Source organism: Balaenoptera ricei, chromosome 5, assembly GCF_028023285.1.
Source record: "Balaenoptera ricei isolate mBalRic1 chromosome 5, mBalRic1.hap2, whole genome shotgun sequence".
Classification (NCBI taxonomy): domain Eukaryota; kingdom Metazoa; phylum Chordata; class Mammalia; order Artiodactyla; family Balaenopteridae; genus Balaenoptera; species Balaenoptera ricei.
The window spans coordinates 464,752-477,696 of record NC_082643.1 but is presented as its reverse complement, the minus strand read 5'-3'; positions in this window follow the sequence as shown (position 1 = coordinate 477,696).

The window sequence follows — 12,945 nt, the reverse complement described above, 5'->3', positions numbered from 1 at the left end:
AGCACAAATGCATAAACTGTCTCAATTGCAAGTAGCTACGTAATATTTCATTGCACTGTGTGGGCATAAAAAATGTGTCCCCTGCCAAAACACCTACAGTTGTCTACGAGTTGTTGGAAATGTCCTAGTTCCTGCTGCAGGGGAACAGACCCACTGTCCTACATTTAACATGAAGAAATTACTCCCGGGATAATTAGAATGTCAAAGAACCTCCATTACAGAAGAAAGCTTCACTTTATGATTTATTCCTGAATTGCACTATCAAACACCCTTTGTAAAAGCCACAGCCTGGGTTTTCACCATCTAGTATTTTCTTGCTCTCATGTGTGGGTGATATATCTTTCTGTTGGAAAGCAAAGAAGAACCTCATCCAGCACATCTTTGTTCCCTCTTGGAGGTATATGCATGGAAAATGCACATTGTAAATCTTTAAGGACTCAAAGCCTGTTCAGAGAACAAAGGCGACTTCTCAGAGCAGGACCTGGTGCCTTGCTCCTTCCTTCCTCCCTCCCCGCAAGGTCTCCCTGCTCACCTCAACTAAGGGAAAAAACAGAAACTTTTGCCATTAGTGTAAAAATAATGGAGGCATTTAAAATATTTAACTTAAAAGCTGTGCTTCCCTGTTCACATCTTTGTTCAAGTTATCAATAAATCAAGTCTTAATCCACTAAAAGCTTCTAAGCTATTAAGTGTTTCAGGTTTACTTTTCAGTACACTCATGTTTTATTCAGATTCTGAGAGAAAAAGCTTCATATTTGTTTCATCGATGGATAAACCATTCCTTTTTTTCTCACAAAATATTTCATTTAAACTTAAGTAGGAATTTTCAAAGTATGAAGAAGATAAGCCAGCCAGAGGCTGGCTATTTTCATGTGACATCGGCACCGAATCACACTGCTAACGATTGATTTCAATAGCACTGCTCATTTTTGTGTAAAAAAAATAGAACTAAAACTATCTGCACTTTCCAAAGAAATAGGCATTTCTCCACAATAAAGCAAGTGGTACAAAAGAAGCAAATTGTTATAAAGAGTATATTAGGCATGTGACTCATAAAAAGTGATAGTATGACCAATTTTAGGTGGCAAACTGTCCAAACAGATGTCTCACAGAGTTTCGTCTTCTATTTATTTTCAAATGTGTTCGTTCTAGTCACTTTATCAGGGGCTCCTTACAATACCATTTAAAGGTTACTTCAAAAAGTGATTTTTCCTAGAATAGGCCTTTGGCCTTGGAAAAATGTTCAGAGAGAAAAATAGATTCTTTAAGGTATTATAGTATTAGTTTCAATCTTCATGAAAACAGTTTTGTTTGGAATCCTCTTTAGACTTTTCAGTTTTAATATACATGTATTTTTTCTTAGACATGAAAGGAGAGTGAGACACTCCTAAAGACATTAGAAAGAAAAAAATGGGTCTATATTTTAAATTAATAGGTGAAGTTTCTTTAAAGACCATCTGTTTTTAGAATTAAAATGTTCTGCATGGATCAATCAATGACATGATTTGAAATTTAAAAATAATTTATTTACTATATGAGGGAAATCAGTAAAAAGATGCATTTGTGGAGTTATTAGTAGGACTCAACCTTCTCTGAAGATATATGTAGGGTCGGAGAAGTCTCAAGTTAAATGTGAGAAGCAATAACTAATGATATTTCTGAGTAGGCATGAAAGGATGAGCTCCAGAATGCAATTAAGAGATTTAGCCGTAGAAAAAAGAAGGGCTCACATCCCATGGTAGCCTTGGGGAAAGAAAGGATAAATGCACGAATATACAACAAGGTTTAAAAGTTTTGAGGAAAGTAGGGGAAATTCACACCTGTTGCTGTCAGGAACTCTATGGAGAAGTGAGTGGGTTTAATAAGAGTACTAGTGGACCTTGCTGTTGAAAGTGAGTTGGAGACCATGAAGTTAGCACTAAAAAATATGGTTGCAGATACATCAGATAATTTGACTCATCCAAAACTGGAATGGCCTTAGACCGTTCAATGGTAAGTTAAAAGAAAAATGGATTTGAGAATAGCATCAAGAGAAAAAATACTGTACAATGAAATCAGAGCCAAAAGATAGAGAAGTGAATGTAAATGCAGGAGAGAGAGAGAAAAACCAGAAAGAACACAGCTGGAAGGTCCCTATGAGGTCAAACCTTAGATATTGCAGATGTAACTGAGAGGTGAGAATACAAGGTCAGAATATAGCAACTTTGAAGTGAATCTTTTGGAAGGCTAACAGTGCTGGGTGGTGGCAGGACATTTGGAGTAGAATAGCTCACAGTAGAATTGTGACTGTTAAGGTCCCTGCATAAAATCAGGTTGGGAAACAGAGGGTATCCTGACTTCCAGGTAAATTGATCAAATGTAGATGAAGTTGTCAAGGATGATGATTCAACTGGTGGTAGAGAGTAAGACCTAAAAGTATTTAGTGAAACGGAGGGAAGAATGACTGAATTCAGCCTTAAAAAAGAAAGAAACTCTGCCATGTTAAACAACATGGATGCACCTGGAGTTATATTCATCTGTTATATTCATCTACGTGTTTGACCTACATCAGAAGATACGTAGTGTTTTTGTTTCTTTGTTTTTAAGAGTTAGCGAGTTGGGTTCTGTATTACAGTAAGTGCCCTCTCTTTGATCTTTTTTCAAAAAGTGACTTAGTGACTTAGGGTATTTATTTTTCTATATAGTCTATAGAATATTTTTGTTGTGTTCCACAAAAACATCCTGGGAAATTGGGATTTTGTGGATGTGATTGGACTTTGGTTCAGGGCGTCCTCAATTCCTCATGTCTGCAGTTTCCTTTACTTATGGTCTATTATAGAGACATTTCCGTGTTCTAAAAAATAATATGTGCATTCGAATTATGTAATTCTGAAGATTCTACCACTATAGCCACATTCAGAAGAATGTCATGTTAACGTCAAGGGGAATATATGGAGGGAGATGGGTCCTTTTATTACTGCTTAGGTAACAGGATCAGAATTTAATGCTGGTTGTGAAATGTTCGGGCTCTACTTGATAAATGGGATGGGAAGCACTTGATATTTTGGGAAAGATGTATAACATTCTCTGTTTTCTGGATTTTTCTACACATTACTGGCTTTTCTGATTCTTTGATTTTTGAAATGCTATCTCCATTGAAATTTCAATGTTGAAAAGATAGATAGGTAGATAGATAGGTAGATACAGATAGGTAGATATTTAACTGTAATCTTTGATATTTAAAAAATTGTTAGCACAATTATGGTTAGAGTGGAAACCACCCAATCTCATATGGACCTATCCTTCGTATTTGAAACTATAACGTGCAATTTTTTATCTGGGATCATTTTTATTTCTGTAAAATCCATTTCTTTTGTTATTTTTACATCTGACCAGAATTATCCCTGAGCATGTTTTGTGGAATATTATTTGGGTACCTTTGAATCGTAGGACAGCTGTTTCTGAGGGGTAGACTCTAGCAGTTACATTGCTTGTGCCTTTCTATGTGGATTCAAGTTAGAAATTAGAGCAAATATAAACAGGATGAGGGTCAGGAGAAGTGAGTCCTTGGTAAGTCATGTCAAGAAAAATACAAATCCAAACCAAACACCAGGCTGGACAAAATTACATTTTACAAGCATTTCAGAAAATGTTTTAAGGAAATGGTCACATGTACACCACGCAAGAGTGAATCAGCACTTTGCCGTTTTAGGTAACAAAAACATAAGGGTGTAGTGATACATTTGTGATGAAAACTGGTCCTTTTGCCCATTTTTATTAACCATATTGTCATGGGAAATAATCAAGTCAACTGTTTTGGAAAAGAAAGCTTTCATCATTGGTATCTTTTTACTTTTAGTGACAATTTTAGGTTCTATTTTGTTTCCTAGGAGGAACCTACATGTCTATACCTAAGAAATATAAAATTGAATGAATTTAAAAAGAAAATTAGATTACTTCTTCTTAAATCCTATATACCAAATACTTATTTCATTATGTGAACAGGTTTCTGACTCCATATTAAAAATAGCAGAAAGAGAGTGCATATCATAAATAAAAAACTTCACTTTAAATTTAAAGAAAATAGAAGATCTGGCAAAAACTATATAAACCTCTGCTTCTTTCAGGGTGTCCTACTTTTTTTGCTATGTTAAGATATGACTCCAGTATGAGATAGCTAAAATATGAATATTGCCTCTAGGGTAAGAGAGAACGTAACTTTTAACAACAGAAAAATGTGGAATTCCTGCTTTTTGCATTTTTTTCCTTTATAGGCATATAAAATAAGTGAAGACTAGAAAAAAAAGGAAAAAAAGGAAAATGTTGGTAATGCTTTACATGAAATATTAGAGTTTGTTAGGGCCAATAAGCCTGTTTTTAAATTTTCATCAATTATATTGACAAATACTTAGTTTTACAATTTGAAAATCATTCTGGACTTATATCTCAACTGAATTCTGTCTCTATGTACATGACGCTTTATCAAGAACCTACATGTATAAAGAAAAATTGAACTTGAAAACTTTTTTAATGAAAAATAGACTGCTGGTTTACAGTATATTCAGAAATAAGGTGTAGAATGATTTATCTCTTCCCCAAATTCATCCAGAAATCCCTATGGTGGCTTAACTCTTTTAAGACTTTCCACTTAAGAATTAACCTATCTGAACATTGCCCAAAACAAGTGAGGATAAATGAGTCTTCTTCATTTTTATAAGCATTTCCTCTTGATATTAAAAGGTCACGTGTCAGGATATTTTAATTGAATAACGTGATAAACAGCATAGCCATGCATATTTGTTTCTTATTGTAGTTGCCCCTCATCTCCTATAACAAAATGGCAGGCCTGGGTGGTGACATACCTCTGGGTAACAAGGTAGGGTTTTCCCCCCTTACTGAAAGTCTACTAAAGTGGTAAAATATAGAGATATTTGAAGGATAAAAATGAAATAGAAAGTAAACATTGGTTCTTTTCACATGTTTTGAAATTACAGTCATTGTCTTATAACAATATTACCTTTGAATACCATTAGGAATGCATGACCAATACGTATAGTAAGAAATGTGGAAAATCAGGAATCAAGTACCCATACCCCCAAGAGATCTTCCTTCCATCTTTACTTCCTTCAAATATGACCTATCTTCATCTTTTCATATTCAATTATTTGTAAAGAATATTCTCACACATTTTAGCTAGTTTCTTCTCAATTTTTTAAAAAATTTATTTATTTTATTTTTGGCTGTGTTGGATCTTCATTGCTGTGCACGGGCTTTCTCTAGTTGCGGCGAGCGGGGGCTACTCTTTGTTGCAGTGCACGGGCTTCTCATTGCAGTGGCTTCTCTTGTTGCAGAGCACGGGCTCTAGGCACGCGGGCTTCAGTAGTTGCAGCCTGTGGGCTCAATAGTTGTGGCGCACGGGCTTAGTTGCTCTGCGGCATGTGGGATATTCCCTGGCCAGGGCTCAAACCCTTGTCCCCTGCATTGGCAGGCAGATTCTTAACCATTGTGCCACCACGGAAGTCCCTCTTCTCAATATTTTCCTCCTCATCCCTCACTATACTGAATCTTCTTCTACATCAGACACTAATGATTTAGAATCACCGAATTCAATGACAAGTTAGTGCACCAGTCACTCTCCAGAGGCATTTGACATGGTTTAAAACAGGACTCAATCTATCATCTAAGACCCATTACTCACACAAAAGTGCTGAACAAGGTCCATCAATTCTACCCTTGCAATATTTCTCCTCACATGTTTCCCAAACTCAATAGAAAGAACTTAGTCCTGAAACTCTCCTGAATAATTGCAAACATCTCCTGGTCGATAATTCTGAACTCCTGAGCTCCTTCCCATTCTTGAAACAACTCACGAATGTAAGTGGGATGTAACAAAAATGTTCTTGTGAAGAGTTTCCCATCCATGGTTTATATTTCAGCTAAATAGCTGAATTAATTTAATATTTTCTTCAAAGAAAACGCTTGATTCTAACTTTCTAATGGTATCTTGGCCTATGTATTATTAATATCATTTAATTGTATATATTCCAGATGAGTGAGGGTTGCCCCTCAGCCATCTGGAATGTATAAGGTGGTCTTTGGTGGCCAAGGTATTTGCTCTTATACAAATAGGTTGCATTAAGGTGTATAAGTTGCTGAAGTGTGTACATGTATAAGATGGAGAAGGGAGTAAAGTCTCAAAAGTAGAGGCCTTGTTTGTCGAACAGAATTGTTGGAATAGAAGTTTAATGTTGTATCTCTTGTTTCTTTTATAAATATTGGTTATGTGAAAATTTACTGTGGTAAGTCACATCTGTTAGATGAAATATGCACAAAGAGCAGACTAGAAGAAAACATGCCAATATTTAAAATTAGAAAAGTGTTTAAATTATTTTTAATGTGTATGATATTTTAAAAATTTCTGCAGTTATGTAAGCATTGTTTTTTCATAGCCAGGAGCAAATACGCACATTGATTAGATATTTTGAATGAGAAAGTCCAGTTGTATATGCTGTGATGCCTCCACCAAGGGCAGGAGAACGCTGTACTAATGGAAGTTATTTGTCTTTTTATGTATTTTATGTGGACTTTGTAAGAACAGAATTTGATTTTGAATATATGGAATAGTAGACTGAAATGTTTGTGGGTACTCATAGAAATCTTGTAAATTTCTGTGCAAAAATTATTGCAAACATATTTTGAGAAAAGACAACTATTTAACATATTCCAATATCTATCTATTTTTATCTTTATCTATCTATCTACTAAATAGTTTCCAAACATAAAATTATGTTTAAGTAGAAAACTTAAATGCTATAAGAAGTAATTGTTCTTTTGGTGTAAGAATTTTGCATTTTACTGACAATCCAAGTTATCTATTTTATTACTTTTGTATTACTATTGAAACATTGAAACATTTTAAATATCTCATTACTATATCTTTAAAAATTGATTTAGCTTTTAAGAAAAGGGAAAAAGCCTGAAACTCATCTCTTAATTATATATGAAACCTTCATTTTGAATGCTAAATGTTCTTGTGTCTGTAATAATTTTCAAGCTTTAAAACCTTACTAGGACTTCAAGTGTTATCATTATTCATTTATTTAAGAATGAAGTCTTCAAAGTATATAAACTCAATAGTTACTATGTGATTTTTATTTTGTTAATTTTACTAAATCTTCCTAGATTAGCTCTCTTCTGATATTTTCTTCTTTTCAATTCCTATCCTTCACATTCCCAACTGCATATATTTTTTTCATTTAACTATTAGCCCCAGAACTTCTAAGGTAAAAATATATCCTTTGGACACTGCATTGTAAAAAGTGGGTCATACTTTTTACCTGTTTATTATATAATTTAATCCTATGGCTTCAATTTCCTTTGCATGCATTCGAGGTAACTTTGAAACCCATTTACTACACCCTTTAAATGACTGGTCACTTTCCTCACTTTATATTTTCTTTTCTGTTGTTCATTTTCTCAGAAGGTGATGATCTTTCTGTACTAAGAACCTAACAGTATAAACTTCTAGGCTTTATCTATTACACGGGGATAAATTAGCCTCAGTAAAGGCTATTTTCTTCTGACTCCTCCAATGCCCACTTTTATCTTATGAGGAAAACCTCTAAAAACAGTGAAAGAACATTTCAACGCTTCACTGAAGGGTTATTTAATTTAGTTGGCTACATATATAAGAACTGCGTATCGGCTTGGTTGTTTAACCTTAAATACACAATTTTCCTTCTATTCTCTTCATAAAAGTAACAATGCATTTTGGAGGCAAGGCTAGACATGCTGCTTTATATGTCATTACCAGTTACTGTATCCACAAAGTTCACAAACAAAATTGCACCTTCCATGTAACAGCTGATGCCGCCAATAACTAGAGACAAAGTTTGAGTATATGCTTTATACTTCTTCATATTTAATTAATGTATGCAAAATACCCCCTAAATTATATATTTGAATATCCTCAAAGCCTTTGAATTGTACGTGTTAAATGGGCCAATTGTATAGTATAACTAAATAAATCTTTTAAAAAACTGTTTCAAACAGGAAAGGTATGGACACGACCGAAGTTAACAACTGGACAGAAGTGAGGCTCCATTCCGAGCAGCTCTGGGTGCCTCTTGGGCTTAATTTCCTTTTATTTGTGTATGCATATGTTTACTTATCTATCTGTCACATACAGGAAGCTGTACATAGTTAATGTATAGAACTCAATGAGTTTGAAGATACGTGTATACCCATGAAACCATCACTGCAATCTATACAATAAACCTGTCTATCACCTCTAAAAGTTTCCTCCTGCTCTCTTATTTATAATTATTATTCTTATTAATTTATTTTTGTAATAACAACACAAGATCTACCCTCTTAACAAAATTTTCAGTATATGTGTAGTATTGTTAACTGTAGACTGTATGCTATACAGCAGATCTCTAGGACGTATTCACCTTGTATAACTGAAACTTTGTATTGTTTGACTAATACCTCCCCATTTCCCTCTCCCAGCCTTTTGCAACCACCATTCTAAATATATTTTGTAAAAATAAGGCCTTTAAAATTGAAAACATAAAATTTAACAACAGTTGCATGTAACCAGAAAGGATTTTGCTGTTGACATGATACTTTATATAGAAAACTCTAGCCTTCACCCCAAAACTATTAAAAGTAATAAATGAATTCAGCAAAGTTTCAGAATACAAGATTAATATACAGAAATCTGTTGCTTTACTATGCACTAGTAATGAACTATCAGAAAGAGAAAAAAAATCCTGTTTAAAATTTCATCAAAAAGAATAAAGTACCTAAGAATATACTTAACCAAAGAGGTGAAAGACCTATACTCTGAAAACTATAAAATATGGATGAAGGAAACTGAAGATGATAAAAAGAAATGGAAAGATACCCCATGCTCTTGGATTAGAAGAATTAATATGTTAAAATGGCAATACTTCCTAAAGCAATCTACAGATTAATGCAATCCTTATGAAAATACCCAAGCATTTTTCACAGATAAACACTACACTACACTATTCACTACAGCAAATAATCCTAAAATTCATATGGAAGCACAAGAGACCCCGAATTGCCAAAGCAATCCTGAGAAAGAAGAATAGAGCAAAAGGTATTACTCTCCCAGACTTCAGACTATACTACAAAGCTACAGTAATCAAAACAGTATGGTACTGGCACAAAAACAGACACATAGATCAATGGAACAGAATAGAGAGCCCAGAAATAAACCCGCACATCTTTGCTGTGTACGTTTTTAAAGACAGTTGTTACCACTATTGACAAAGGTAAGAGACAAAGAGAAAAAAAACTATAGAAAGGTAGGATTTCTAATTTTAACATTATTTTCACATTAAACACCATTGTTGGAGAAATCAACTGCTTATTAATAAAATAAGCTTATAACAGAACACAAAAACAGAAATAGAAATATCACCCCAATGCATGGTAAATATTTCTTTTTACTTCTTGTCAGGTATAAAGTCAGGATAACATTTCAGCAGCACCCCAAGCAAATGTGAATACAAGGCACTGGCAGATGACTGTTTTTCACCAACTCAATGAAACAGAGAGATTCTTAGGCAAAACTTTTCTGTCCTAACAAAAAAAATTTGCATGATATTAATCACTCACCTTATTTATCTACACAGTGGAAGTGGAAAATTCTCAATATATTTTGCAAGTCTGCTTTCTACTGTGTTGGGGGCAGTTTTCATCACCCATTTACAGTTTTGTTTTTTTGTTGTTTTTTTTTTTAGAGAGAAGTTAGAAGTTAGTTCTTCATCTTCCAGATCAAGCCTCTGGAAAAAGGCATCCACCTCATGCATCTTTTTTGAGGAATAACAGAGTGGCAAAGTATTTAGACATGATCAGCTTTAGAAACAGAAATCAAGAGCACTGGGGATTTTTTAAAAATAATGTTTATATTTAAATCATTAAACCAAATGATTACTTAATAATCAATACAAGAAATTATTTTGATTTTAAACACCAATAGAAAAAGAAGTACCAAGTAAAATAAAGAAGAACATATTAAAAACAAGTAACCTATGGTCTTCTGGTCCAAGATGGTGACATAGGAAGACCCTGAGCTCACCTCCTCCCACTGACACACTGAAGCTATTGCCTACATATAGAGTGATCCCTTCAGAAGAACTGAGGGTTGATTGAACAGCTTTGGCACAGCAAACGATAGAAGGACCACACAGAAATGGGTAGGAAAGATGGAGATATGGTATCGATTGGAACCCCACCTCCACCAGAGCGAATTGATGTATAAAATACCTAGGAAAAAATGTAATCAAGGAGTTGGAAGAACTGTACTCTAAACACTGTAAAACACTGAGGAAGGAAACTGAAGATGACACAGTAGTTGGAAAGGTAAGCCATGCTCATGGATTGGAAGAATTAATACTGTTAAAATGTCTATACTACCCAAAGCAATCTACAAATTCAATGCAATCCCTATCAAAATACCAATGGTATTTTTCACAAAACTGAAACAAGTAATTCTAAAATGTGTATGGAACCACAAAAGACCACAAATAGGTAAAGCAATCCTGATAAAGAAGAACAAAGCCAGAGTCATCACACTCCCTAATTTCAAACTATACTACAAAACTATAGTAATTAAAACAGCATGGTACTGGCACAGTAACAGACACATAGATTGATGAAATAGAATGGAGAGCCCAGATATAAACCCACACTTATATGGTCAACGGATCTACAACAAAGGAGTCAAGAATATACAATGGGAAGAAGTCTCTTCAGTAAATTGTGTTGGGAAAACTGGACAGCTAAATGCAAAAGAATGAAACTAAACCAATTTCTTATGCCATATACAAAAATAAACTCAAAATAGATTAAAGACTTAAATGTAAGACCAAAAACCATATGATTCCTAGAAGAAAACATAAGCAGTAAGCTCTTTGATATCAGTCTTAGCAATATTTTGGGGAGATCTGTCTCCTCAAGCAAAGGCAACAAAAGCAAAAATAAACAAATGGGCTACATCAAATTAAAAATCTTTTGCACAGTAAAGAAAACCATCAGCAAAATGAAAAGGAATCTATTGAATTGCAAATGATATGTTTGATAAGAAATTAATATCCAAAATATATAAAGAACTCATACAGCTCAATATCCAAAAAACAAACGATGCAATTAAAAAATGAGATATTTTTCCAAAGAGACATAAAGATGGCCAACAGGTACATAAAAAGGTGCTCTATATCACTAATCATCTGAGAAATGTAAATCAAAACTACCATGATATATCACTCCCCACCTGTCATAATAGTTACCATCAAAAAGTCTACAAATAACAAGTGTTGGTGAGGATGTGGAGAAAAGGGAACTCTCAGGCACTGTTGATGGAAATGTGAATTGGTAAAATCACTACGGAGAACAGTATGGAGTTTCCTCAGGAAATTAAATATAGACCTACCATATGATCCAGCAATTTCACTTGTGGTTATTTATCCAAAGAAAACAAAAACACTAATTCAAAAATATATTTACATGCACCCCAATGTTCATTGAAGCATCATTTACAATAGCCAAGACATGGAAGCAACGTAAGTGTCCACTGATAGATGAATGAAAAAAGATGTGGAGTATAATGGAATATTACTCAGCCATAAAAAAGAATGAAATACTGCCATCTGCAACAACATGGATGGACCTAGATGGCACTATGCTAAGTGAAATAAGTCAGACAGAGAAAGACAAATACATATTATTTCATTTATAGGTGGAACTAAAACACAATACAAACAAATAAACAAAATCGCATTCATAGATACAGAAATCAATCTGGTCGTTGCCAGAGGGGGCATGGTGGGTAAATGGGTGAAGTAGGTGAAGGGGATTAAGAGGTACAAACTTCCAGTTGTAAAATAAATAAGTCACAGTGATGTGATATACAGCTGAGGGAATATAGAAAATATTGTAATAATTTTGTATGGTGACAAATGGTAATTAGATTATCATGGTGATCATTTTGTAATGTGTAAAATATCAAGTCACTATGTTGTACAACTGAAACTCTCATAATATTGTAAGTCAAATATACTTCAATTTTTTAAAAAGTAACCTATGATGCTTCCACTGAAATATTTTGATCCTTTTTCTCTCTAAGCTTACCCTTAGCAGTGAAATTCCCAATATATGGCCAGTGCTACCACTTAAACCTGTTTTCATTTGTACTAAGTTGGTTAAAAGCAGAGTGTTGAATTCAGCTGCCTGATACTTTTTTGGTTTTCAGAAGAGTTCGTTCAACTCAAGACCTTCTTTCTGAAGTAATTTTTCTTCTACTATAATCTCATTTCTTCTTTCTTTGTTAGCTTCTAATGAAAGAGCATCTGCAATCAACCAAAAATGGTGAGTACATAGTGAAGACTGTATACAACATACTTATTTTTCCAAAATACATTTACCCTTCTGCTCCTTTATGGCATCTTTAAATTCTTTATAAAACAGAAAAATATATTAGTTAATTGTTCATAAACTGTCTCAAAAGTGGGCATTTTAAGATGTAAAGTTCTATAAAGTAAGGGGCAGTGGGGCAGTGGTATCCCTAATTATAAAGGTGGGTCCAAGAAAACTCACAATGGGAAGAAAGTATTTTCCACAAAGTGAAACTAAACACTGCAAAAAGTGGCTAACCTTATATCCAGTTGTCAGAACTTTCAAATCTGTCTAGAAGCAGATGCATTCAACACAACTACCATTCTTTGCTTTATCTAATGTCACTGCTCCTCTAGATTTTTATCATATGTGAGCAGAGGAAGAAAAGCACACTTATAGATCTTACCTACTCTGGATTCCCAATTTGTTGCACAAGCCAAAAATAGGAGTTTTCAGATTCCGTTTCTAAAATTCTTCCAATAGTAATTTGATCTCAAGTTTGTTTTTCTTCTCAAGGAATATGTTAGGATGGAATTCCTC